At 37.0% G+C, this 25,470-nt stretch overlaps 1 protein-coding gene across 1 annotated transcript in view; it reads right to left on the bottom strand.

The window, feature by feature from the left end:
- Positions 1 to 25,470, bottom strand: part of C15H7orf50 (chromosome 15 C7orf50 homolog) — a 132,338-nt gene that overhangs the window by 89,664 nt on the left and 17,204 nt on the right. The gene's annotated exons all lie outside the window — the stretch shown is intronic.

Here is a 25,470-nt window from a genome sequence, read left to right as displayed (position 1 = left end):
AATAGGAAAATGGTCCCCAAGGTTGCCAAGAAAATATGACACCGGTACCAGAAAACTCAAAGGGAAGTAACACTTTTTTTTTTTTTAACTACAATTCAATTAAATTGTTTTTGTGCTATGGATACGTACATAGCTAGAACCCCATTTATCATTGCTCATTAAAAATGAAAGCAGTACAGTGCTCAGGCTGGAGACCTTCTCATGAGCTTTACTGCAGCAGCACAGTACTGGTAAGAGAAAACAAAAGCGGAATCTGGCCAAGTGCTGCTCTCAGTTCTGCTGTTAGCTGAGGACTTTGAGAAGTACTGACTTTGCCTAAGTTTCTGCAGCTGTAAAGTGCTCAACACACTGATGAATCTGAAACATATGCTCTAAGATTAATTTTTGCAGTTTCTTAGTAAGCAAAACCTTGTGTATTTCTTAACTATCTCATGCAATACTTCTTCCAAGTGAAAGCAATCTAAACATACAAATGAGCTGTGCAGACTGCCATGGCAACAAATTTGAAGTGTGAAATGTTTCCTCTGTTGTATTTCCTTTAGCTTTCCATTACGTATCAAAACACTTTGACATACACTGAGTATATTCTTTTTCCATCAGGAGAGAAAAGCATTTATTATCTACTTTGTCATTCCACTTTCTTCCCACCAAGTCCTTTCCTTACCTTGGAAGTCCATAAGATTTCCTTATATTCCTTCCTTCTAAAGAACTGGTACTTTTAATTACATTCACAAGAACGGTCAAAATTATTCACAGTCTACAGCAGGCAGAAGAAGATTTTTAAAACACCAGATTCTTATCAGAGTATTTATGAATTAAATATACAAATATATTTTTAAAAAACACTTCCTACCAAAAGTTCTTTAAAACAAACAAAATTATAACCAGAAAGAGAATCCATTTTATCTAGTTTAAAAGTACTTGATGATGCATTATATGAAAAGATAAATAAGCAGCAGTATAAATACTCCCAACTTAGAGACCTGGAGAGAGGACTAATAAGAAAAGAAAGAGAAACAGATTTACAATTGGAGACACCTTGCAGGAACTGTACCTGCAAGCATACTGCCCAACACTAGGAATAATTCTGCTATAAAAATGCAGAGAAAGTGCTCAACTCTGGATAAAGTTAACCTTCAAAAACACAGAATTAATCTCCTAAATCAAAGTGGTTTTATCACAAATCTCACTGATATCGATAGGAAGTTCTATGCATTACTGTGGTGGGTTGACTCTGGCTAGACACCAGGTGCCCACCAAAGCCGCTCTATCACTCCCCCTCCTCAACTAGACAGGGGAGAGGAAATATAATGAAAGGCTCGTGGGTCAAGATAAGGGCAGCAATTTTTTTGCCCACTCAACTCATAGGCAAAACAGACCTGGCTTGGAGAAATTAGTTTAATTTATTTCCAATCAAATCAGAGTAGGATAATGAGAAATAAAACCAAATCTTAAAAACACCTTCCCCCCACCGCTGTCTTCTTCCTAGGCTCAACTTCACTCCCAATTTGCTCTACCTCCTCCCCCACAGCGGCACAGGGGGATGGGGAATGGGGGTTGCGGTTAGTTCATCACACGTCTCTGCCGCTCCTTCCTCCTCAGGAGGAAGACTCCTCACACTCTTCCCCTGCTCCAGCGTGGGGTCCCTCCCACGGGAGACAGTTCTCCACGAACTTCTCCAACGTGAGTCCTTCGCACAGGCTACAGTTCTTCACAAACTGCTCCAGCGTGGGTCCCTTCCATGGGGTGCAGTCCTTCAGGAACAGACTGCTCCAGCGTGGGTCCCTTCCACGGGGTCACAAGTCCTGCCAGCAAACCTGCTCCAGCCTGGGCTCTTCTGTCCACAGGTCCTGCCAGGAGCCTACTCCAGCACAGGCTTCCCACAGGGTCACAGCCTCCTTTGGGCATCCACCTGCTCCAGCATGGGGTCCTCCACGGGCTGCAGGTGGATATCTGCTCCACCATTCACCTCCATGGGCTGCAGAGAGACAGCCTGCCTCACCATGGTCTTCACCACGGGCTGCAGGGGAATCTCTGCTCCGGCACCTGGAGCACCTCCTGCCCCTCCTTCTTCCCTGACCTTGGTGTCTGCAGAGTTGTTCCTCTCACGTAGTCTCTCTCCTCTCTCCGGCTGCAATTGCTACTCCTGTAACTTCTTCTCCCTTTCTTAAATACGTTATCCCAGAGGCGCTACCACCGTCGCTGATGGGCTCGGCCTTGGCCAGCGGCGGGTCCGTCTTGGAGCCGGCTGGCACTGGCTCCATCAGACACAGGGGAAGCTTCTAGCAGCTTCTCACAGAAGCCACCCCTGTAGCCCCCCGCTACCAAAACCTTGCCATGCAAACCCAATACAATTACCAATTACAAAATTAATTGAAAAGCCTAATTTTAGCAACATTTGCAAATTTAAGCTAAAATTTATCTTGAAGCTGGTAGAATTTCCACAACTGTTTCTTAACTCATCTCCAAAACCTTTAAAAGATCATTTTGAAATTAATTCTGGTATTAGGTTAAAGCTGTTTTAGAAACTCCATCTGGTGGTCACTAGTAGAATACTCTTGCAGTTCCCAAAAGCAGTAAGATCAGTAAAACTAATCATTAGGGGGAAAAAAAAAAAATCAGTCCCAGTTTCTGGTTAAACACAGATTTGTACTAGCTGGTCCTGTCTGCACGCAGTAAGGGTATTGCTGCAAGTATTTGTAAGAAGAAACAAAATTAACCATAACTTCTACAACAGACTGCTGCTGTGAGGATGAGGCAAGTAAGAGAAAATTCTGTTGCAAGAAACAAATCTCAACAATGGTTAATTTTAGTTTTGAACTTAACAGAAGGATATTTAACCAGGCTATTAGGTCTGATTATTCACAAGAAAGAAATATTTATAAAAAAGCATATGTTTCTTGTATTGTTTTATGAAACATCTGGTACTAGTCATTGTGGTTGACAAGATGCTCAAAGATCAAAGGAAGTGCCATTCCCATTCAGCTCCAGAGCATTGTAATTCTTTCTAATTAAGTTATGGTTTCACTAGTTCACAATGAAATAGATTTCATACTTAATTAATACAGAAGTTTCTGACATTTTTCAGGTCAGCCTATGTGCAATTAAATCATCAATCTAGCACCTGCAGCGCTATGCAGAGACCAGCTCTCTTATAAAACTTGCCATTAGAAAAAGCTTTTTTCCATCCTTTAATAGAAGTACAGTATTATTTGGAAACACAGGCAATTTTTGAGCTCTTGTAGCTGAGTTACGTAGACGATCTACCCATACTGAGGAATTTGTTTTGTGATTGATAGAAACATTACTGTATAGTAATAATAATAAAATACTGTTTATAAAACAACTTACATTACAAACAACGCCCAAATAAGCCAATATAAAATCACTAATAGTTAATCATGGGCAAGCAATCCTGAGATGTGAAGGTAGCAATCACACAGCACAGAGCATGGCTGTTCTAGAATAAAAGGAAGAAATGTTGATTTATGACCAGCCTCTGAGCCATAGGTAATTATTAATACCAGTGCTTATGTATACACATCTCCAACTTGTGCTTTTTTAACCCTATCCAAGCACAGAGTTGCAAGCAGAGGCAGTAAGACTATCAAATTTTACAAATTCACATAGATCCATGTACCCTATAAATCAGCGTAAGCATCTGAATTCCATTTAAAAAAAACCAAAACAAAAAAAACACTCAAAAAAACCTCCCAAAACCAAACATGCAGGGAATATAATAATGACATGCAAGGTTTTTTATTCTAAAATTCATCCATAAACAAAATTCCTTTAGCTTTCTTCAAGCTAGCAATTCTTGGTTTTGTGTACAACTTCCCTGCTTCTCCCCCCGGCTCTCCCCCCCTTTTTTATGTCAAAGGCCTACTGTTCCGTGATCTTTTAATCAAGGACACAAATTTGCTTGCTGTCAAGTAAAAAAAGACTAACATACAAAAAACTAAAAGCAAGGCCTTTCACAAGAACAGTCGTACAGAGTGACTGGCAACTGTGCATCAATATAACAAAAGCCTTAGAATAGATGCTCTTCTCAAAAATTATTTTTTTTCCAGGAATCTTGAGTTATTGTATTGCTACAAGTAGCCTTAAGGTGCTACAGTGCCACCAAGACAAGCTTCCAATATGTAAGCTCAGCCCTTGAATAGAGTCAAAGCAATCTTTGACTAACTCTGTGGCTAATATCCCACACGCAAGGGTGGTTTGTTTTTTTTTTTTTTTGTTACATAACAACACTAGAGGAAAAATTAAGATGGAAATACACAGTAGTTTATGGAAAATATCTTTGAAAAAAAATTGTAGACTATTTCACAATTCAAAATGCCAGTAACACAGCAATTGCTTTTCATCATAATACACTGGGGAACGGGCAATAAATAACAGCCATTTAATATTCCAAAACAATGCTATCATACTACACAGGGACAGTTTTCTTAATAACATTACATCAAAAAGGCAAGAAAAGATATGTTAATCAAGAGCAGAAGACAACAGCATAGTCTAAAAACAGACTTAAGGCTTCTCATGCAGGATCAGCTCCCTAACAATACTCATTACCCTAGAGCAATCCAGTCCAATCCTTAGACTAACTGCAAGCTTACTGTAGCCCTTCGTCTCTGTCCTTGATGACTGTGGCTATTTGATGCTCCATCAAGCAAACAAGAGCTCTACTGCTCAACTGAGTGTTGTGACTCTTTGCTAAACAACTGATCACGATGATTCAGAAGGAAGGTGAGCAAGACAGAATCACCATCTCCATAATATTTCACTGGATGGATCTGCTTTAAGTCAGAGAATAAAAAGACTGAAATCTCCATGGTTTCAGCATCTCACAAGCCAGAAGCATTGAACGGTGTTTGTTAGAGAAGACGGAGAAGTTTCTCTCATCTGGCATACATGTATATGAGAGAAAGAGACTTCACTTCAAATTAAACCTACTGTCAGGGATCTGTACTCTGCTAAACACATCAGTAATACAGGTCAATTAAGAGAAAATATTGGTTTTGGTCAGAAGAAAAATGGCTCACATCTGCTTTCTTTATAATAACATCTATCACTCAGTACTGGATATATTTATTTTGCTATAGGAACAATAAGGTGTGTTAAAAAAAAGTTTTGCCCACGACAGCACACCGCAGTTGGCTAGTGGAATTGTATGTGTTATCAGCCAATCCTTAAGTATTGTCACAGCATCTCACAATTATTTAACTTCTACAACTTCTACCTTTCCTGCCTCCGCCCTATCCGGAACATCATTATCATACATAAACATTTTCCATTGAGAGCATGTATACTAATCACCAAGAAATCATAAATCCATAAATCACTAATAAAAATAATAGTAAAATTATGCATCATCCCAAACACAGTCACTTAACCACCATTTTTTGCAGTTTTATGAAACGTTTATACAACTAAACACTAGTCTGTTTGCCACTGTTCTCATATGACTTGCACCCTGTGATCATTTAAGCAAATTAAAGAAACTGTTGTATTGTTTAAGGAAAGACACAGCTGGTCACACAACAGCAATATCTTGCTTTTCTTTGAGTAACGCATTAACTATGACAATAACACAGCACAGTGAACTGCTGCCAAAACCACACCATATAGTTGTTCAGATACCTCAGACTAAGTTTTGTCCATTTCCATAGGCGAGGCAGAATTGCAGCTATCAAGATGAGAATCATCATGGTCTAAACGGAATAAAGAATACGGAGTTGGGAAACCTTGATTTTCTAACCTCTATTTCTCCTCTGGCTTTCAGTTTATTCCATCAACTTGGAAGAATAAATTTCTCAGTAGCCAAGTTTCTCCACCTGTAAAATGGGGGTACTTTCTGATGTGATTCTCTGAATCTATGTACTCATTCTGAAATTGTAATGTGCTACTTGCTCCCGATTCAAAGTATGATAAATGTTCTTGTGCTCTAAATACCACTGAATAATGAGGGTTAATACAGGTTTCAGTCAAAGTATGAAATAATGTTTGTAAATGTGAACATAATTTTGAAGATGAGAGCTTTCTCTTTGATTATTTTTTCTTTTTAAAGATGGGAGGCATAAGAAATAGCTTTTCTCTTTTTGCTTTTCGGGTTCTATTTATATAATTTTTCTCGTTACAGAATAAGTTCCCTTGGAGCTCTGCTTTACTACACTTTGCATTGTCAGAAAAGTGGTTACTGAATAACAGGAAATGTCGTCTTAACAGTGCTGTGTTAGGGCTTATCTTCACTTGAGTTACTCCTTGCTCACTGATTGCTAATTAACTCAGAATAATTTAAACCTTTGTAAAGAATGGTTTGAATATTCCTTAAACTTTGGTGCAGCCATTGAGTTGCCTTTATTTTACTAATAATCACAAAGGGCACAGCCAGATATCCTTGTGCATGTCCACCCAATGCAACTTCAAAAGAAGTACAAAACCCAGCTCTTTGCTGGTGGCCCTCAGCCAAGAAATAATTTTACTCCCTCCTTGCCCCCCAGCAGAACCATGGTTATCAATCACGTGCTATTCAGACCACTTCAGTGGAAAGTACAGCAACAAACTGATGCCGTAACTGTTCGGCACTGCCTCATGTGCACACGTGATCCGTTCTGGAAGTTAAAAAGTCAAGTTAGTATCTACCAGTTGATGACCAAATACTTCCTGAAATTTTACTGCAATTTCAAAAACAATCATTTGACTACGCTTACATAGTTCAGTGTGCTCTCTGCACAGCCCTAAGTCCTAGAAAGGATAAGGTGACACTTCAAATTTCCATTTTTCATGGAAAATCAACGGAGGGGGATCACCTGACTTGCATACAATTACAACGCGTATTTTTTCTTTACCATTCTTAACTATGAGAAATTGATACCAACAAAATAAACCCTGCTTTGCGTACACCTCAAAAGCAAATGCTAGATACAAAACACCTACACTACGCTGCCAGCTTTATCCAAGTTTTTCAGTAAAAGTTTGGAGGAACTACTGTAAATAAAAGGGAAACAATCTAGCCAGTCCAACAAACTACTATGCTAAGATGATCAAAACCAAAGTCAGTATGGGAATTAGAGTATTCTGAATAACGTGTGTAAGCTCATTGGAAACCACATCTCACAGAGCCAGTGAACTACTGAAGAGCTGTTTCGGAGCACAGCTGCTTCACACAGAAGATGAACCTTCAACCTGAAAGCTGAAATGTCTCTGGGCCACTGCTGCAACCCAAGACCCTCCATGCGCATCTCTAGTTTCAAAAAAGTATTTGGAGCAGTAGTGCTAACCTTCAGGCGGAAACATAGACCTAGTGCTGAAATATTTTCTCCAGGTAACCCACAACTCCAATTTTGAGTCTAGACCCAAACACATTTCTCATTTCTTTTAAGTGTTTTGGCTCTTTCCACATGTTTTTCAATAAAGCCTGTTAAAGTGCAAGAAGTAAGATACCATGAAAGCAGAGAGTGCTGACTAAACACTGGTCACAAATTACCTTCTCAATCTTCGAAAGCCACTGCAGATTATTAAAAGATTACAATAAAAATGTTCTTCCCCATGAGCTGGTATGAGAAAACATGACGCGACCCATGCATTCCAGACAGAAAGGCTGCATGCACTAAAAAAAAATCATGAGCCAACCCTTTCTTGCTCATTTATATCTGAGGTTTTAAGAACACTATTCAACATAGTCACTAAGACGACTGATGCTGAGCCAGACCCAAAACATACTACAGACTCAAAATCCTGTCTTTTAACACCTCATGGTCATTGCAGAGCATCTGGAAAAATAATTTATTGCATGTGTACAATACTGGGAGTGTTCCAAGAGCCAGGACCCACAGAAAAATAGAAATACACCCTATTTTGAAGAAGGGATCTTAGTATTTTTGATATGCACTACTTTTGTGTCGAGTTTTTGTCTTATTAAGCAAGGGGCCTTGCTTGATATTTATTCAACAGGTTTTTCCTTTTCTAGACCTCTAGCACTTAAAACAGTGCACTATAAAAAAAATGTAATTGCAAAGGCTGGCCAATACACGCAGGATTACTTCATCAACAGGAAAAAAAAAAATCCACTGGATGGCCTCACATACTTAGAAATGGCAGAGACAAACGCTACTTTTCTGTTCTAAAATATCTCACTGTAGAGGATAATTTGAACTTTAAAGTCACATGATGAAACCATAGGTTTGCTAAACATGCAACGTGTATGGTTTGAATGACTTAAAGTTCCTGTTTCCTTTACCGAGCTATGTTTTTGTAGTCAGCAAGCGCCTGGATTTTTCATCGTGATGTACAGCAGCTAAAGAAGTTATTGTAATATATACACCCTGCTTTCTACATAAATGAAAAGGGCTATATGCTCCAAACAATAATTATATTTCATCTGACTATTCACAGTGAAAGTCTCAGCCCGTTGTATCTGTGGAGCATTTTCTTGAAAAGGTAAGTGCTTTATATTACTTTGAACATGCAATGTTTTATTCATCACAAGAGGCTCAAATTGTGAAGCTAAGGTTATAATTTAAAGTTTTTAGTTTTCCCTTCTTTAACAACATTTGAACTACACAAAGTAAAATACTGTATCTGGGAAACATCCTCAGAAAGCTGAAATTTATAAGAAAGCTGAAATTTATAAGAAAGCTGAGCATTAAATAGAGTAAATGTGAAGACTGTTTTCCGGTAAGTACTTAACTCCTGTTGAACCGATGATAGCTAGATGATGAAATACTGTTCAGTGGTCTGGACAAAAGACTCCAACCATTGCCTAAGAGCAGTCTTTTAAAGGATAGACATTGTTGGATAATCCTAACCACACTGCAGGAATTGTATAGGACAGGAAACACGTCAGCGATGCTGCTTGGAGATTATGTTCAGTTACTGCTGATTCATTTACATTCTGGAAAAGTAAAAATAAAAGCTTTCGGTTTCTCAGAAACTGATAATTTCTCAGACGGGTAGGATTTCTTAAATCTTTACAACCTCAAATACTTGCCCAAGCGTAGGAATTTTGACATTACAAGAAAAATGAATATAGTATTTTACATTTCCGTCTTTCATATACTGCAAGCTGCCCCATCTTTTAACTTGGCAGACACAGTACGAACAGAAAGGACAAATTCACACCCCAAATTATGTGCAGTGTTTTCACGGGTCGATGCAGGACATGCCCACCAAGAGCCGAGTTCCACAAGGAATATTATGTGTATTGCTTTATGACTGGATGAAAAATATTTTCCTTCTAAAGGCTGGTGACAGAATGCAGAAAGACTGCCCTGCCAAACCTTTTATAGAGGAAGAGTTCTGGCTGCCAGCGAGAAACTCCCTGGTTTAGAAGCTCTTTTTTCTAGACTTTAAATAAACAAAAGTTTCCTTGAAACCAAGCTCTCTGTTTGCAAGAGTTAACCATCAAAGTGGGGACGGGGGACCAAAAACAATGAAATCTTAGAGACTGGGTCCTCTCAGTACTGAAAGTAGTCTTTTCACAACTTGCTATTTTTGAACTGCCTTCTGAACACTATGCTCATTTGCTCAGCTCCATCTGTTGGAAGTGAAGAATAATGTATTCACCGTCTTCAGAAAGTAAAAATCAAATGTATTTGCTTTAACTGCTGACACAAAAGGCAGAGTGGATGATAGTGGGGCAACAGGGCAGAAAGAGAAAAAAAAAACAAGAAAAAAAGTGAGGCTACATGAAGTTAAGGATTCACACCATGCGAATGATGGTCAATTAAAACAAAGTGAGGTGGAGCAGAGGTAAAGAAGGGACAAAATACTGGAGCATGACAATACAGGGAAAGATAATGCAAGCAGCATATTGCAAATTTCCCTCATTCATTAATCTTAGGAGAAACAGGAATAGGCCTGGGTTCTGCCATAGCTTTAATATATGCGAGCTTTGACACGCTATATATTACTCTCAGTTACCAGTGAGTAAATAGAAATAACAAAGTCAGTTTACATCATAGTATGTTGTGAGAAAAAAAATTTAATTCAGGTCTCAAGGTGTTTGCACTCTAAGCTGACAGATTCCACTAAAAGAGTAAAGGACTTGGGCCCCCCCGCCAAGTAGAGCATAAACATTACATGCATTTTGAAATAAAATGTATGTCCCTGCAGTAAATCCAAGAATCAGACAAGAACTGAGGGAATACCAGGTTTTCTCACAGCAGAAGAAAATGACATAATAAATTCCTTATTTTATGATGGAAACTCAAAGTATTTTGACAAAAAATGTTGTCGGCTGCATGGAGATTCTGAAATAAAAGATGTGAGAAATAAACCACCCTCTAGTGCTCTGCTGCTCCCATGGAATATATCTTTTTATTTTAAATTAAATTAGTATTACCATAAGTCTATAAAAATTTGCAAATATGTTCATCTTACTACAGCAAAAGTCATGAGCTTCTTCATCCCATTATTATTTTAAGCATACATTTACTTTAGTGCAAGGAATGAACTTAATGCTTTGGGAATGTGTTAAAACCGTAAAGGCTTACAATTTCTAAGAGTTGCTTTACATGACAGATGAGCACCTTACAGCCATAAGACTCTCTAAAGCTATCCATTCTGATGTAAACAAATGTATGGAGAGGTTATGCCATTTGTGACTATATTCAATCAATCAGCTGCAGAGGCTGCAAAGGAGTCAGACTTTTCTGACGGGGTCCAATTTATCATCTCAGGTAGAAAACCCTAATGCAGCGACTTCATAAGGTGATGAGCAATACATCTTGTAAAGCGCTATATATCCTCAAATTTCACTGAAATAGTTATGAAGAGACAAAATATTGCACAAAAAATTAGATTGTAGGATAAGGTCATAATCAGAAATAATTTCTTAGGTGTGACCATGTTAGAGAGAAGAACATACACGTATTAGCTTGTATGAAGTATTAGGCATATTTGATTGCAGCCACCTGCACGCGAGACTTTCCTACCACAACTGGAACTCAAAATTGCCATTTGCTCTCTTTCACATACTTAGTGAGACACCAGAACTAAGTAAGAAAATAGTCCGACACTATCATTGTGATTTATTTTTTTTAAAAGCAGAATAAAAACTTCTAGGAATAATTTAAGGGGGAAAAAAATCAATGTCTACAGCGTTAACTTTAATCTTATTTGCCAAACCAAAAATATTTCAGAATAAGCTACAAACTGCTGGCAAATACTTTTTCTTCTGTGATGAACACTTTATTGAATTCAAGCAAGCTCATACTGACTAACCATAGCAAAGCTGCAAACAGCTTGTTGTTTTGGTAAGATTTTGTTTGTGTGGGTAATCCTATGGTGATTTTCTGGAAGTTCCCTTTAAAACAGCGCACCTAGAAATTTTTCCTTAGGTCACAATTTTAATACTTACACTGATTATAATTATACACATATAGTTGCACTGTTATTTCCCCTCAAGTGAGTATGTTAATTCTAGGTTGAATAGATTACTTTTGTTTAGTTTAAATCCCTCCCCAGATGAGGTAAGTTAAAAGACACACACTTATGTTAGAATAACAATGTCTAGGTGGAGAGTAAAAAATAACAATGATTTTAATATTACTAACAGTTATGTTAAATAATGGTCTGTGGTTATAAATGAGAGTTGCAACCCAACTGAAACTATTTCAGGCATTCATCTTGACACCTATGATAAATGAGGCCTAAACACATCGATAGCCTGTCCGTAATACTGTGCTGGTCCATCATTAAAATATCACAACATACAAACTGGTGGGTACAGAAAGAGAAACCACGATGATGCACTTTCTTACACAATAAGTTGCAACTACTGAAATATGCTGCATTAAGTCTAATGTTCCTTACTTTGTCTTAAACACCCCAAAAGTAGCTAAATAAAATAAAAAAAATACCTTGCTATGGTCAAAGATGAACCCAGTATCAGTACCAAGGCCAGATTCTGAGCAAATTTAACCAAGTTTTGGCATCTTGTTTTTCCTGTAATTTGATGTCAGGCCACATGATTTCCTGTAAAACCCAAAACTATGTCCTTTGTTTCCTTTGCAATTATGCTACCATAAAAGTTGAATGTTGCTAAGCTATTCTGAGATTCTCTGCAAGGACAGCAAGCATGGTTAGTTGGCCCATGGTGTAAAAGTTGTTGAGAAGATAATGGAGACCTTCACAGTGCCAGAACTAAATTCAAATGTCCAGCCATGCAAAAGGCCTGATGGGACTAGAAGGTAACACAGGAGACTCTGGTGGAAGAGCTCAAAATGTAAATATTTCTTAACCTCCTGAAACTACTGTGTGGGATGATAACAAGCAGCTTTCTGCAGGTGCTGAAGTGGTCCCACATTCTCTTTCTCTATCCATCACAAAGTACCTATCCTTCACCAGATTAAGCTTCAAATCTCTCTTCTAACAGAAGCTCAAAATTTGACTTACACTGTTTCCTTCATTCTTGAGATCTCTCCTGAGTATTTAAGAAGAGATGAATTGTAGAAGTTAGAATTTCATGGGCTTTAGATTTCCAGGAAATAAGAGAGAAGTCAAAGCAGCAGAAGGAAGCCAGAAGCAAGTCTGTCAAGCTCCATGGCTGCAGCTGACTGAATAGCACAGTAGATCACTTTCAGAGAGCATTGCTGCTACTTAATTAATGAGAAATTTTCTAGATTCTCCCCCCCGCCCCAGTGCTTCAGTATTAAGCATGGAACGTAATTTAGAAATCAAACTGATCAGCTTTATTTCAAAAGAGATACTCTGAAATTAAAATATAAAAGGGGGAAGTCACTAGTATGAAGAAACACAAAAGGCCAACCAGTTGACCACAGTTGTGAGGTTTTGCATGTGTGGTTTGGTGGGGTTTTTTTTTTTTCTTTTTAATTATTCTCACTCTTCAGTTTGAGCACTTTAGTACAAACTTGAGTCCTTCTTAGTGGTTCATATTAAAAATCAGCTGAACAGAAACAAAAGCTCTGCTGCAAGTATTTGAGATACATTTCGTCAATTAACAAGACAACAATATTTCCTCCCAACACCTATCATCTTTGAAAAGATTTTCACTCCATTTTTCTTAAGATTGTTCATATTTAACAATCTATTTTTAAGCTTCAAAACTATATTGACTCTTAACTTGCTTCAGACTTCCACCAGTTTTGCCCATCAATGCTTTCCTATGTGGTGTACTCCAGCTCAGAGGTTAGAACACAACCAGAGTTTGACCAGCCAACTTTTCCCCTCCTGCGAGTGTGCCTGTAACACAAAAAACTTCCCTGGGTGCATCAGTCCTTCCTGTAGTGGAATCTGTCCCAAAAAAACCTTTTCTAGAAAGGAAGAAACTGTGTCTTTAAAAGGGGACAAAGAACACTGCTGAATCAAAACATAACTCCATGGTTTTAAATAAATGAAACTATAATTATATAAGATTATATACACACTTAATCAAAGCTACTTTGATAAGTCAACTTTTCTAATTAAAACCAGTATTAGAATTCCAATTTTGAGGAGAGATTAGAAATATCAGAAATATGAAGTAGTGTCAGAGGTAAAAACCATAAATGAACTGTCAAACAGTATTAAGACACTGACTTATCTATAATGAACACTGCTTAAAAACATTAATGCATCTTTATGAACTTTTACCAATTTAAAGTTACTTTCACTTTAAGAGTTAACATCACTAGAATCCCTTTCCGGAAAATGCATTATGTACAACTAAGTATATCACTCTTGTTACTAATATGACTGTATAGAAACTTCTATAAGGAAAAGGCCACTGTCCTGTCTTTGCCTGATGTACTGTCTACATACATTGCTTGTACAGACCAGCTTTGCGCACAACAGAACAAAGTAAAAACACCAAACTCTAATCTAACACAAAATTGAAATCCTTGTGAATAAAGAAGGATTTTTTTCCAGAAAACATTCTACACTGTGAAAATGCCTATATGTTTAACTTTTTCCAGTACTAAGGACCTTAATCAGATATTCAAAATTCGTTAGGCATAGTGAGTTCATTACCTTATGTTTAAAAATATTTATCCTTTGTAACTAAAAAAAGTATGTTATTTTCTGCATCAATCAGTACAAGGTACACAAAAATTTTCTTTTAGAAATTGAGTTAATTATGCTTTTAGATCATCTGTAAAATTTATATATCCATATCTATCACACTCAGTTTTTCATGAGTACATATTATGTTCTCCTACAATGCTTTTTGGCTTAAAAAAGGATCCTCCAAATGTTTATATGGTAGCAGAATTATTATATCAACATATCATAGAGTCATTACAGCTAACAGCCTATACATATTACTCTTAAAATTCCCTATTTTCAAGAATTTATAACTCAGCTGTAAAGAACGTTCCTTGCTAAAACTTTATCAATAGGCTTATAATGTACCAGTAATCATCTTCTCAAATTTGAGCATGCAGAAAAGCATTATTTTTGCAGTTTTATGCAACAGCTACATCTAAAAATGACAGTATTATTAATGTATAAAGATGTTTTAGTACGAAAGCAGTTTGTTCATAACAGTTCTTAAACATTCACATTAGTTTTATATGGGTGCCTCAGTACAGACTGCAGTTATGAAAGGCTTTTTTTCATAACAGAAAGGAAGCAAAACTAAAACAAAGAAAGGAATGTAACTCTTGCCTCATATTGTGATTATCTTTGCATTTTCCTTAGTATGCAGTGTGAGCCCTGAGACTGTCAGCTGGGTTCAAATTATACAAAATTCCCACCAGTGAAGCTATTTTGTGGCTGTAGCTGCAACCCACACGCTGGAGTTGCCCTGCATACTGCCTTATCCTTTTTTGGCAAGATGGTGAGGAAAAGCGGCCCCACCTCATCACAGAGCCAACTCCTTCCTCACCCACCGAACGGCCAACTCTCCCGTTTATTCTACAGGCGACATGAGCGCGCTGAATCCTGGCTGTTGTCTGCAAAGCTGAGCTGCAGTAAAGTCCTGTCTGCATCAAGTGAGGAAAGGGGGATAGTGGTGAGAGCAGGAACCAGATAAAAAATAAAAAGGCAGATTTCTCAGGCTAAAAATATTATGCAAGTTAGCCTGAAATTAACATAGGAACGTAAAATCCCCCCAAAAAATTACTACCTTTATTCTGAACAAATGGTTCATACCCCTGGCTGCACATAATATTTAACGCACAAATTAGAGACATTACAAACTGTACTTTAAAACCTGTTTCACTTTCCTTTTCCATTTCAGTTTCAAACTCCATTGAACAGGAAACAAGCACGGTGTGGAAGGAAGGATGACTTCTCACAACATGACCTGGATCAGCTACCCAAGCAAGAACTTGGCTTTCATCTCCCCAGAAGAAATCGAAGCCTTCATAGCTTCTCAAAACATCATATCAAGACTTATGCACTGTTACATCGCCTTCTTTGTACCAACAGGATTAATAGCTGGCATATGTATTTTGATCATTTTCATAAAGAATTATTTGCAGTACAAAGTCATAGAAAACTTAGACTTACTTCTTCTACACTTCACCATCAGCAATATTATAATGATTTTTTTATCATTTACTGTCATTACTAGACCTGACTATTTACAAGCAACCCACCTCGTGTGTAACGTACTGTCATTTTTTTTCAACTTCAGTTATTTCAATTCTCAGTACGTTTTGATTTTGACGCTTCTCATACTGTTACTCAAGAGATTTCCACCAAGGACTGCTCTCAGCAAAGCAACCCAAAGACCCATATTGTGTGTTGGATTTGTACTTATATATGCCTTCTGTTTGTCACTGACTGAGGCAGTACTGGTTGGCACAGATAACTATCATTTGGCAACAGACTGCCAGTTAGATCCATTATTCGCATGGCCTGAATATGAGATCATCAAATTCACCTTTGGATTTGGAATCCCATCATTTCTTCAGATACTCTGTTTTACTGTTCTCTTTGCTAAAGAAGCACCTGCTGAAGCTCCAGCCTTACAACAGCACATTCGTACTTACCCTGCTGCATACATTATAAGCATAACAATATTTATATGCCATCTATTTTACAATGTTATGATTCTCTTCAGGACAACATTCAAATTACAGAAGAGTATTGGAACTCCAAAGAATGAGCTTGTGATGAATATTGCAGAAATAGTGGTGTTCTGTGAGAGCTGTGCTAGTTTGGTATTTATACTTTGTTTTCATAAACCATGCAAGGATGAAGTACTTAAAGTCATACAGAAGTGCCGAAGGGAAAACACTGCCAACAATCACGTTGAAATACCAGTAACAACTATGACCCATGAACCTGGGTCTCCGTAATATTTGCTGTTCTGAAGAACTGTCAATCCACTTTACTTTTTAGTTTGTTTGTGGGTTTTGGTTTGGTTTTTTACTTCTTCAAAAAAGGATAATTGTTCCTTCTTTAGAACCCAAACTTTGGCTATCTTACAGCTAGCAGTACTGGAAGAAAAAAAGATACTTAGTTCTAGTATTTGCAGTGATATATGAGAAAACATGTAGGGTCTGGGGTTGTTTGGGGTGTTTTCATATATATATTTAAATCACCTATATTCTGCAAGTGTTACTTCAAAGTAACTTTCAAGTAGAAAGAAAAGTACTGTTGCCATAGAAGTGTGCTTTTGAAATAATGTCAATGCCCTGGCAAAGATACAAACAAAAACATAGCAGAAAGCAACCTTGAACAAAAGTAAAAATCTGCAGCCAAAGCATTTTCTCAGGTGTGCTTCCTCTTTTGACTTCTTACCCTATAAACTACTTATTTTTATAACATTGGTGAATTCCAGTAGCAGCAGCAGTGAAGTATAGCTTAAGAATCCATTATAATCCTGAAATAGTATATGATGCTGTAAGTCTACTGTAACACTTGTTTGTATTATATATACACAAAGTGAGTGTTTCTTCCCTTTTTCCATTTTTGTCTTATACTTTTGTTGGAACCCTTAAGGTTTTTGTCTGATTTCTTGTGCCAAAAAAAAAAAAAATTCAAATTAATGGAAACGCTGGTCCATAAAGGAAAGCTTCAGGTCCTTTGTGAGGCACTGAACTGTAAAGATCAACAGGATGGCTAATTAAAACTTTGTGCAAGAATGAAAGCTTTTTGTTACCGTACTCTCAGCTTCAACTTTGCATTAAGACTTACAGCAATTACTGATTTAAGCCATTCTTGATGAGTTCATTCAGAAGTATGAAGTCGCATGCCTTGGAAGAGTCACATTCAATAACATACTAACTAAAAAAAAGAGAAAAGCCAGCCCAGAACAGTATAACTGAGGCGTGTTTTTAAAAAGGCAAACAAAAGCACAACCCTGGTTCCAAACTGAAGTCAGGGCTCTGCTGGAGACAAGATAGGAGCATTATACATTTAGATGAGAATTCATGGGTAAATGGTGCAAAACGGGGAAAAAAATCTGAATCAGAGAATAAAACAGCTGTGGTATAGGAGTTCAGATGTAGCCCTGCAGAATCAGTAGCCAATGCAGGCTGAGATGTAGCTGCAAGGTTTTAAATGTTTGCTTTGAGCACATTGTTACTGTAACCAAATTTGGCCAGGAGCCATCTTATACATTTGGCTTTGGTTTCAGCTTTTCTTCTCATAGATGTGAAGAGAATGGAAACGACAGGGAAGGCACAAAATTGTACCAGATCTTGGATAAAGACGTAGGCTTAGATTGCAAAGTTATAAAAATACAGTGATGTGATGAGGAATGCTCAAGTGACCTGAAGGGTTCTGAGAAAAGCCACTTTGATGCTTAAATATGTGCCTTTGCATGACACCCAGATGCTAATGGAACTGATAGATTTTTTGCAGTTGTATGCTTTGGAAGGTGTTCCTGACGGGGTCCCAATTTGTGTGGAGAGCTGGTGCAAGTTGGCATGGGCTGCCCAAGACAGAGAAAAGTGAGCACTGATCGATCAAGAGGAACATCTTCTGCAAAACAACAGCCAAGTTCATAAATGAAAGAATAAAGGACATTTGTTCAATAATAATACAGTATATACATCTAGTATGTAGATATATGGATCTAGTCTTAGACATCCAAGTCTTGAAATTTATGGACCATGACTGTATCACGTGCAAATAAAGGGCAATACGTAGTCTCACTAACTATGACCGTAACAACCAACATTTCTGCAAGATGTAAAAATCAACTGGTAAGATGTCTGCATTGTATTATGTCAGCCTGTTTTCCTGTTCAATTTTGTTCTGCTGCCAGCATGCACAGATGGATAATTAAAGAACACCACATATAAACACACCATTATAGAACCTGGTCAGAAAGGAAGTATGTAGATAAGAATCATCTCTTTGAATACAAGAGCCAACTTCATACTTGTGAAAGGATTTCTCAGCTGGCATCAGAGGTTTTGTTTTGCACCTGAGAAGAGGGAGATTAAACAACATGGACTGAAGATCAACCCTGCAGAAAGAAGTTTGAGGAGATGAGTTGTAAGAGCTGTACGTCAGTGAAAAAGCTGACAGACTGAGTGGAAGAGTATGTCAGAAGATGCAAGCTGTTTATCCCAATTCAGACAGAATATCATAGTTTCAGCTGCACCATGGATAAGTAGGTTATTTTCTAGTATGGGAATTATGCACGAAGGATTCTGCTTTATTCACTGCTTCCATCTATTTTATATTTGAGGATGAAAGAATAAATATTGTGTTGTTTTTGAGTCTTGAGTTACTGTTAAAGGTGCCTAAAAGAAAACCTAGTCAGTAGATGTTGGCTCTAGTTAACGTTGGCTGGGACCTGGAAACTGGTCTAATGGTGAGTGAATCACAATAATGCACCTGTAAGGAGCCTGAAGGTTCAACATGGGTGGAAGGATGCTTCATGATACACTCAGCAAGGTACACAGCTAAAGCAGAACCATAACCAAAAGTCTCAGAGAAATAAAACCTGTAGGGGCTTACTGTCAGATCTAGGATTTGGGAACGAGTACGTCTTGTCAAGAATGAACTACTATGTGTAAGTCTGTGAGTACTCCTGGGTATAGCTTCTGGCTGCCATCTGTGAGATGCAAGTGAATGTACTCTGGTCTCTTCCCTGTCCACAGCTACTGTTGTGGGAAAAAATACTATTTTCTAGATGGCTGGTTATAATGTTATAAAGAAATCTCTATCTACAATGAAAAGACTTTGTAACTGAACAGGAGAAAACAAAGATAAAAGAGAAGAGGTTGAAAAATGCAGAACAATAATTCAAAGTTATGAATATAACTTATAGCAATACAGAAATGTTTTGTTAAATCATTCTTGATAAAGTTACTCAGAGCTTACATTAAAATTCAGGACAATGAACGTGCAGTCCTAGAGAAAATCTATTGCGTCCAGCTAGAACATGAGGGCAAACATCCCTATGTGCAAAAGGGGAAGGAACAGAAACAGTCCCCAAAAGGCATTCTAAAATAGTTTGGTATGAGGGAGAAAAGAGCAGCTTTGGCTAAGACTAAAAGTAATGATTTTTAAATTATTAATAATTTGAAGTGTATTTTTAAGAACAAAATAAAATCTCCCTGCTTGGAGAAATTTTTTTCCCCTATACCAGAAACAGCTTTGTTGAACACTTACTTTTACCAGACTTCACCTAGTTTTGAACAGTGTGTTCCAGAAGAAATAGAGCATGTATTTACAGGCACACTGTCAAAATTAACTAAAGGGATATACTGGAAAATTCAAAGAAGAATATTTTACTTCTGTACTGATAATATTCGTATCTTTCTAAGACTTTGGCCTGCTTTTGAAAAAACCCTTCCGTTCAGTAAAAGAAGAGAAATGAGCAGGCTGCTGAACTTGAAGCATGAATTTCTGAGTTGGTAACATGTTTTGAAAAAGAACATGTAGAGACTAAGGACTCATCTTTGCTGAACCAGCTGGCTCAAATTTGATCTGATCCCATTGCAAAACAACATCTGAGCTAAAGAGAGACTAGATTTGCACACTTGAATCATAACTCGAGCTGCTACACCCCTACATGTATTACTAAGCCTGGCCTTAGTTACATTCTAATTTCAAACTTACAGACCCTGAAAGCGCTACAGCATTACTGATCTTGATTTTGAGGTAGTTGCAGAAGATTTGGGGTAGGGTGAAAGCTCAAGCAATTCAGCCAAAATAAGTACTCTATATAACGTTTACACCATATGAGTTGCACGACAAATTGATTCACTAATTGGCTAGAATGAAAGAATGCGTTTCACTTCCATGGTACAAGTGTCCAGCAAAGGGCTGCCAGACTCAACCATTAAAGCAAAAATGATTGATGCTTTGCGAATTTTATTTTTTAATCGCATTTGGATAGAGCCTGAAGTCCTATGATGAATCATCTTTCACTATACAATATTTTGTGGTCCGATTTTGTAAAATTTTCATATTATTCCCCCAAGAGTTTTGCGATATACACTTTAAGAAAAATAAAAAGTCTTTACCAGAATAGTTTGAACGGGTACAGGTGTTGTCCCTGCAAAAGAAAAGGCTGAACTTTTAGAAATTATTTTTAGTAAGAAAAATGCATTCTCAGAATTATTGGCAACTGAAAAGCCTAAACACAGAAAATACACTCTATCCAAGGTTTTCTGCAGAACACAATTAATTCCAACTCAAACTAAGTTTGATTATCTGCAAGAAAGGGAAAGTTACTGAGGCTGGACAGGATAAAGTATGAGGGTGCTCTAGAATAGAGTAATGGAAGCAGACAGATGTCATTCAGTGGTTGAAAAAGGTCAGAGTCAGTATCCATGCTAACAGAAAGATGAGAGAGAATTTTGAGGAGGAGATCAATCTACTTGCAAAACTTCATGAACATTACAACAGCATCTGTATTTCCTCTGGAGATAATTTCAGTAGAGATTCTTATACAAACCTTATTACTTCTGCATATGGTTATATTACACTGTAAGTGTTCCAACACAATTTTAATTTATGCTTCCTTCCCCTTCCATGCAATACAGTACCTTTCTTCTTTTCAGCTTTATACACCCTGGCCCTGATCTAATTTCTCCAGGACTCAGATTCATACCCAAAGCACTTCCACACTTCTGACAGAATCCAACAGCCCTTACATCCTACAGGGCTTATCCTGCTTATTATCCTGCTGGAGAGGCTGCCGTATAGTGGTGGCTCAAGAGCTGTGATACACTGGACCTATTAACGTTGTTCTCTCCTGTACTCACACCTCCCACTTTCTTCCTCCTCAGCTGTCACCTTTTTGCAACACAATAGCAGGCACATATGTTGAAGTCTCCTAAATTACATAGAATATCTTCTATTATACCCCACTTTAAGCCTCTTGGTGCACCGAAGTACATCATAGACAATTACACTAGTGTTCCTTAAAGACTCTATAGTGTTAGACATGTTTATTGAGATATTACAGTGTTTTAGAAGTTGACTACTACAGATTTAAACTGCTAGGAAAACTTGATTATTGAGGTCTGACATTATATGAATGCTATCGCACCAGTTGCTTTCACGTATGTTCTCAGTAACAATCAAGATAAGGGACAACAGGCGGAACTGTAATACTTAATACTGTCACAATTGTGACTAAGTATGGATCATTAAGGCACTCCCTAGGAAGTCCCATGGAATATCAGCAAGGGACAGGGAAAGAGAAAGGGTACAATGTTCAACAGCTGCTAAAATTAGTTTTAAGCATTTTATGGAATATGGAAGTGACAAACAGTGAGATTAAGATACATTAATCAGTAACAATAATTTGACTGCATAAAGAAGAGCCTGAAAATGTTGTTATCTGTTTTAGGAAACAGGATTCAGAGGATTCACATGATCATCTCAAAATTTTTAGTGAAATACAGAACTCACTAATTACAATATAAAAATACAATATAATAATACTAGATTTAGCCTCTTACACTTCATAGTTCTACTAGCAGGAAAAACAGATACTTCGTGGGTCTTTCAAAAGAGAATTTCCTAATAATTCTGGAAGTATGACAAGGTGACATATTTCTTATCATGAATTCAAACAAGAAAATTAGCACTCAATTATACATTTTAACAGCAAATCAGCTGATATTCACAGCTAGAAAAACAAGGACAGACCGACCAGCTGATTATCAAATCCAGGCCCCCATAATAACAAACAACTAACACCCAGAAGCTAACATTATGCATAAAGGAAAGTAAAAAAATCCTTCTGGCCCTTACAAGATCAGTGAAAGCTCTGAAGGACAGAGTTAAGTACTGCAAAACCACATGATGAACAAACAACAATAAAGACTCTTTATAATCCTGTTCTTAAGGACAGCAAAATATTAAGACCTTCAAAGCTGGTATCACAAGATTTTTCTAACATTACAATTATTCCAGTCCTATAACGCAATCATATTTGTACGCTTCTCAAAGCAAAACACTTCAGGCTCTCTGTCCTCATAACCCTGTAGAAAGACACTCCAGAAAGTCATTCCACACACAGTGGAAGTCTTCTGTTCTGCTCTATTTATGAAGAGCCATCATGTAAGAACTTCTTAAAAGACGTTTTTAGTAACACTGCCAAAATCCTGTGTTCCTATGCACAGCACATTACAAAAAAAAAAATCAGCAAATAATATATTTGCCTCAATGGCACTAGAAGGCAAAGTGCCTTCAACTCCCAAAGCCACTTGTGTAAAGAACTTTTGCTTCACTTTTCTACAGATGAGATCTTCTGTAATCTAAAAATATTTGACCACAGTAATAGATGTAATCCGTCCATTATAATGACATGTTACTTGCTTACTCCACACTTCTGAAACTGTAACATTGTCTTCTTGAAATCCTAAATGCTGAGATGCAATTCATCTTATTCCAGTAGCAGCAGAATGCTGCAGTGTACAGCATATCCATTAATGGCACTTAACATTCAGGAATCAGATCAATATAATCATAAAAAGAAACTTACACAAATAAAATATTTCTCTTTTATGAGAAAGGTTTAACTTTCTTTCCATTCTAAGAATTCTGGCCACCAAGAGGTGGTGTTTTCTGGAAATGTCAAGTAGTTTTTCCCCCCCTACAGATGAAATGCAAAACTCCACCTGCAATACTGGTGTTTTTATGCAAGAGTGAGGCTCCACATTCTCTGCAAAATAAGCTTATTTTATCCATGTGATTTTGATCTGAGCAATTCTAAGAAGCATGAGGATGACGATGTATACCTGAAAATTTAAATACAAACAGGCAAAATGGGATCAACTTGAAGGTAGGAAAACTGAAATTTATACTATCAGTTTAGCAAATGACCCTTCTCGGCTGCTAGATTTCTCTCAATGCAGTATTTCTCTTTAGATTGTCCAGAGGCTTTTAAAAAACACCACGTGTAACAGTAATTATTGCTTTATATCTGTGCAAATTATGCTTAGTTACAATTTGCAAATAAATCTCTTAATTATTGATCAGCTGAGCTGTAGGTTTGAATGGACTCCATAATTTGAAAAAATGCTAAAGGCAAAAAGGAGGGTGAAATGAACATTAGGCAAAATAAAACTGACAAATACGAGAGAAAAGATGCTGGAGTAGTTCTAGTAAAAAAGAAACCAGCAGAAACAGGGTTAATTCTAGCCTTATAAGGCTGTTCAGCAGCACTTCAACTGCACACAAATTGGAACAACCCTGGGAATCTATAAAGCTTGTTTTATTGCCAAGGACATGCAGCAAGATCTGCATTTTGCTGTTGTAAACTATCCTTTATTTAAGACGTTTTAAAACAGAATGGACTTTTATATGATTTTTTTTTTTTACTGCTGAATCGTCAACAGGTGGCATTCACTGCAGCTTTGCACACCTAAATACAAGTTTTTACTGACACGACAGTCGAAGTTGACACATCCATTAAGCTTGTACCCGAGCAAGAACCAGCCTTCTGTTGTCTGGAGGAAAATCAGCTCTGGAGAAATGGAATTAAGGTAAAATAAAGTGTTTCACAGTACATAGTTACCTGTAATGCTTGTAATTGCTTGGCTTTTGGTGGCCTTTCAGATGTAGTTAAAATCTGACCACAGACTGACCTTTTAAAATCAATTGCTTAGACTGCTAACTTATCTTTTCTTGTATTTAAAGCAGTTTTACTGCCTTATTCAAAAATAAAAGGATGTTACATAAGACAACAGTGCATGTCTGACTTCCACAGCTGCTTGAAACAAACACCGAACCTTCTTCAAATAAGTGTAATTTCATATGGATATTTTAGCATAAATATTTACATTATGAAAATGATTCAAAACATAGCAACAGCTACTGTGTACTTATGCCTATCTCATCAAGAAATAAAAGCTTTGGAACCAATATCTTTATTTAAGTGTCTGCTAGCTACTTCTGGTAACTTGACTATATTTAAGCAAGCTCAGAGCTATGTTTCTGACTGAAAATATTCTAACGTCCCTACTCCATTAGTGGTCTGTTCCTTTTTCTCCCCCAGACTGTACATCAGCGGGTTTTAAGTCATTAAAATGTGGAAGTATGCATGAATTTTACTAGTAAACAGTTCAACTTCTGTTTAATGTGTTTTAGTGTAATTAAAATCAAGGTTTTTGTAGTAAGATGAAGATTAAAGCAATTCAAAATATTTAAAATTTAACACAAAATACCCTGGGTTATCATTTTCTTGCTGTTTTATTTGTTTGGACTGTCTTCTGTTTGTTTGTTTCTTTTAAATAAACTTCTAGCAATGCTTCAAGTCCATAGCATTCAACACTTATAAGTAAACAAATCAGATAACTGATATTTTCCATTCCTATCCGGAAGTCAGTGCAACATAATTAATCACAAAGAAAAGCAAATTGAGTATAATAACGTTGGTGTAAATCAATATGCTGCTTGTATTACCTTCATTTCTAAAATTTGCCTTTTCCTTCCCACTGAAAGCAGAAGGAACCAACTGCTTTTCGTCTCCGTTGCCTTCTCAGCTACAGACTCTGCTACTTAATAGCCTTACAAGGTGATGACGAAATAAATATTTTTTATATATATCTCTATATATAAAAAAATTAAGTTTTTCTTCAGTAGGCTAAACTCACTCATCCGATTTTCTGTATTTCTGCATTTTCCAATACTGAATCCCTGAAGGGTACACAAAATTTTAACAGATCTGCCCTCACAATATATTATCATGTAGAACAAATTTAAATTCTTTTACTTGAACCTTTGTATATATATTCAAACATGATGTTTCGTACAACCTCAGCTGTGTATGTTAAGAAGCATATGCTACATGGTACAATGGAGTATGAGATTAATCGTTTTCCATTTGCAAATTGCAGGTCCAAGGATGTTCATTGATTATTAAAAGAAAACAAATGGAGCTAAAATTCTACTACCTTCCAACCTGCATGACGAAACACTGTTGATGAAAAGCTTTTATTAAAGAGATCCAAGTACCATAATGGTAAAAAGATTCCTACACAATCTTAAGGCATACAGGAACTGCAAATTCACTCATTTGCAATGTATATAGTGTCCTGTAAAAAAATTTAAGAAATTTACTATTTGTACTGATATATTTCAGTCAATTTTAAGTCTGAT

The sequence above is a fragment of the Gymnogyps californianus genome, chromosome 15 (genome assembly GCF_018139145.2).
Source record: "Gymnogyps californianus isolate 813 chromosome 15, ASM1813914v2, whole genome shotgun sequence".
NCBI lineage: Eukaryota > Metazoa > Chordata > Aves > Accipitriformes > Cathartidae > Gymnogyps > Gymnogyps californianus.
This window is presented reverse-complemented; position numbering and strand designations above follow the sequence as displayed.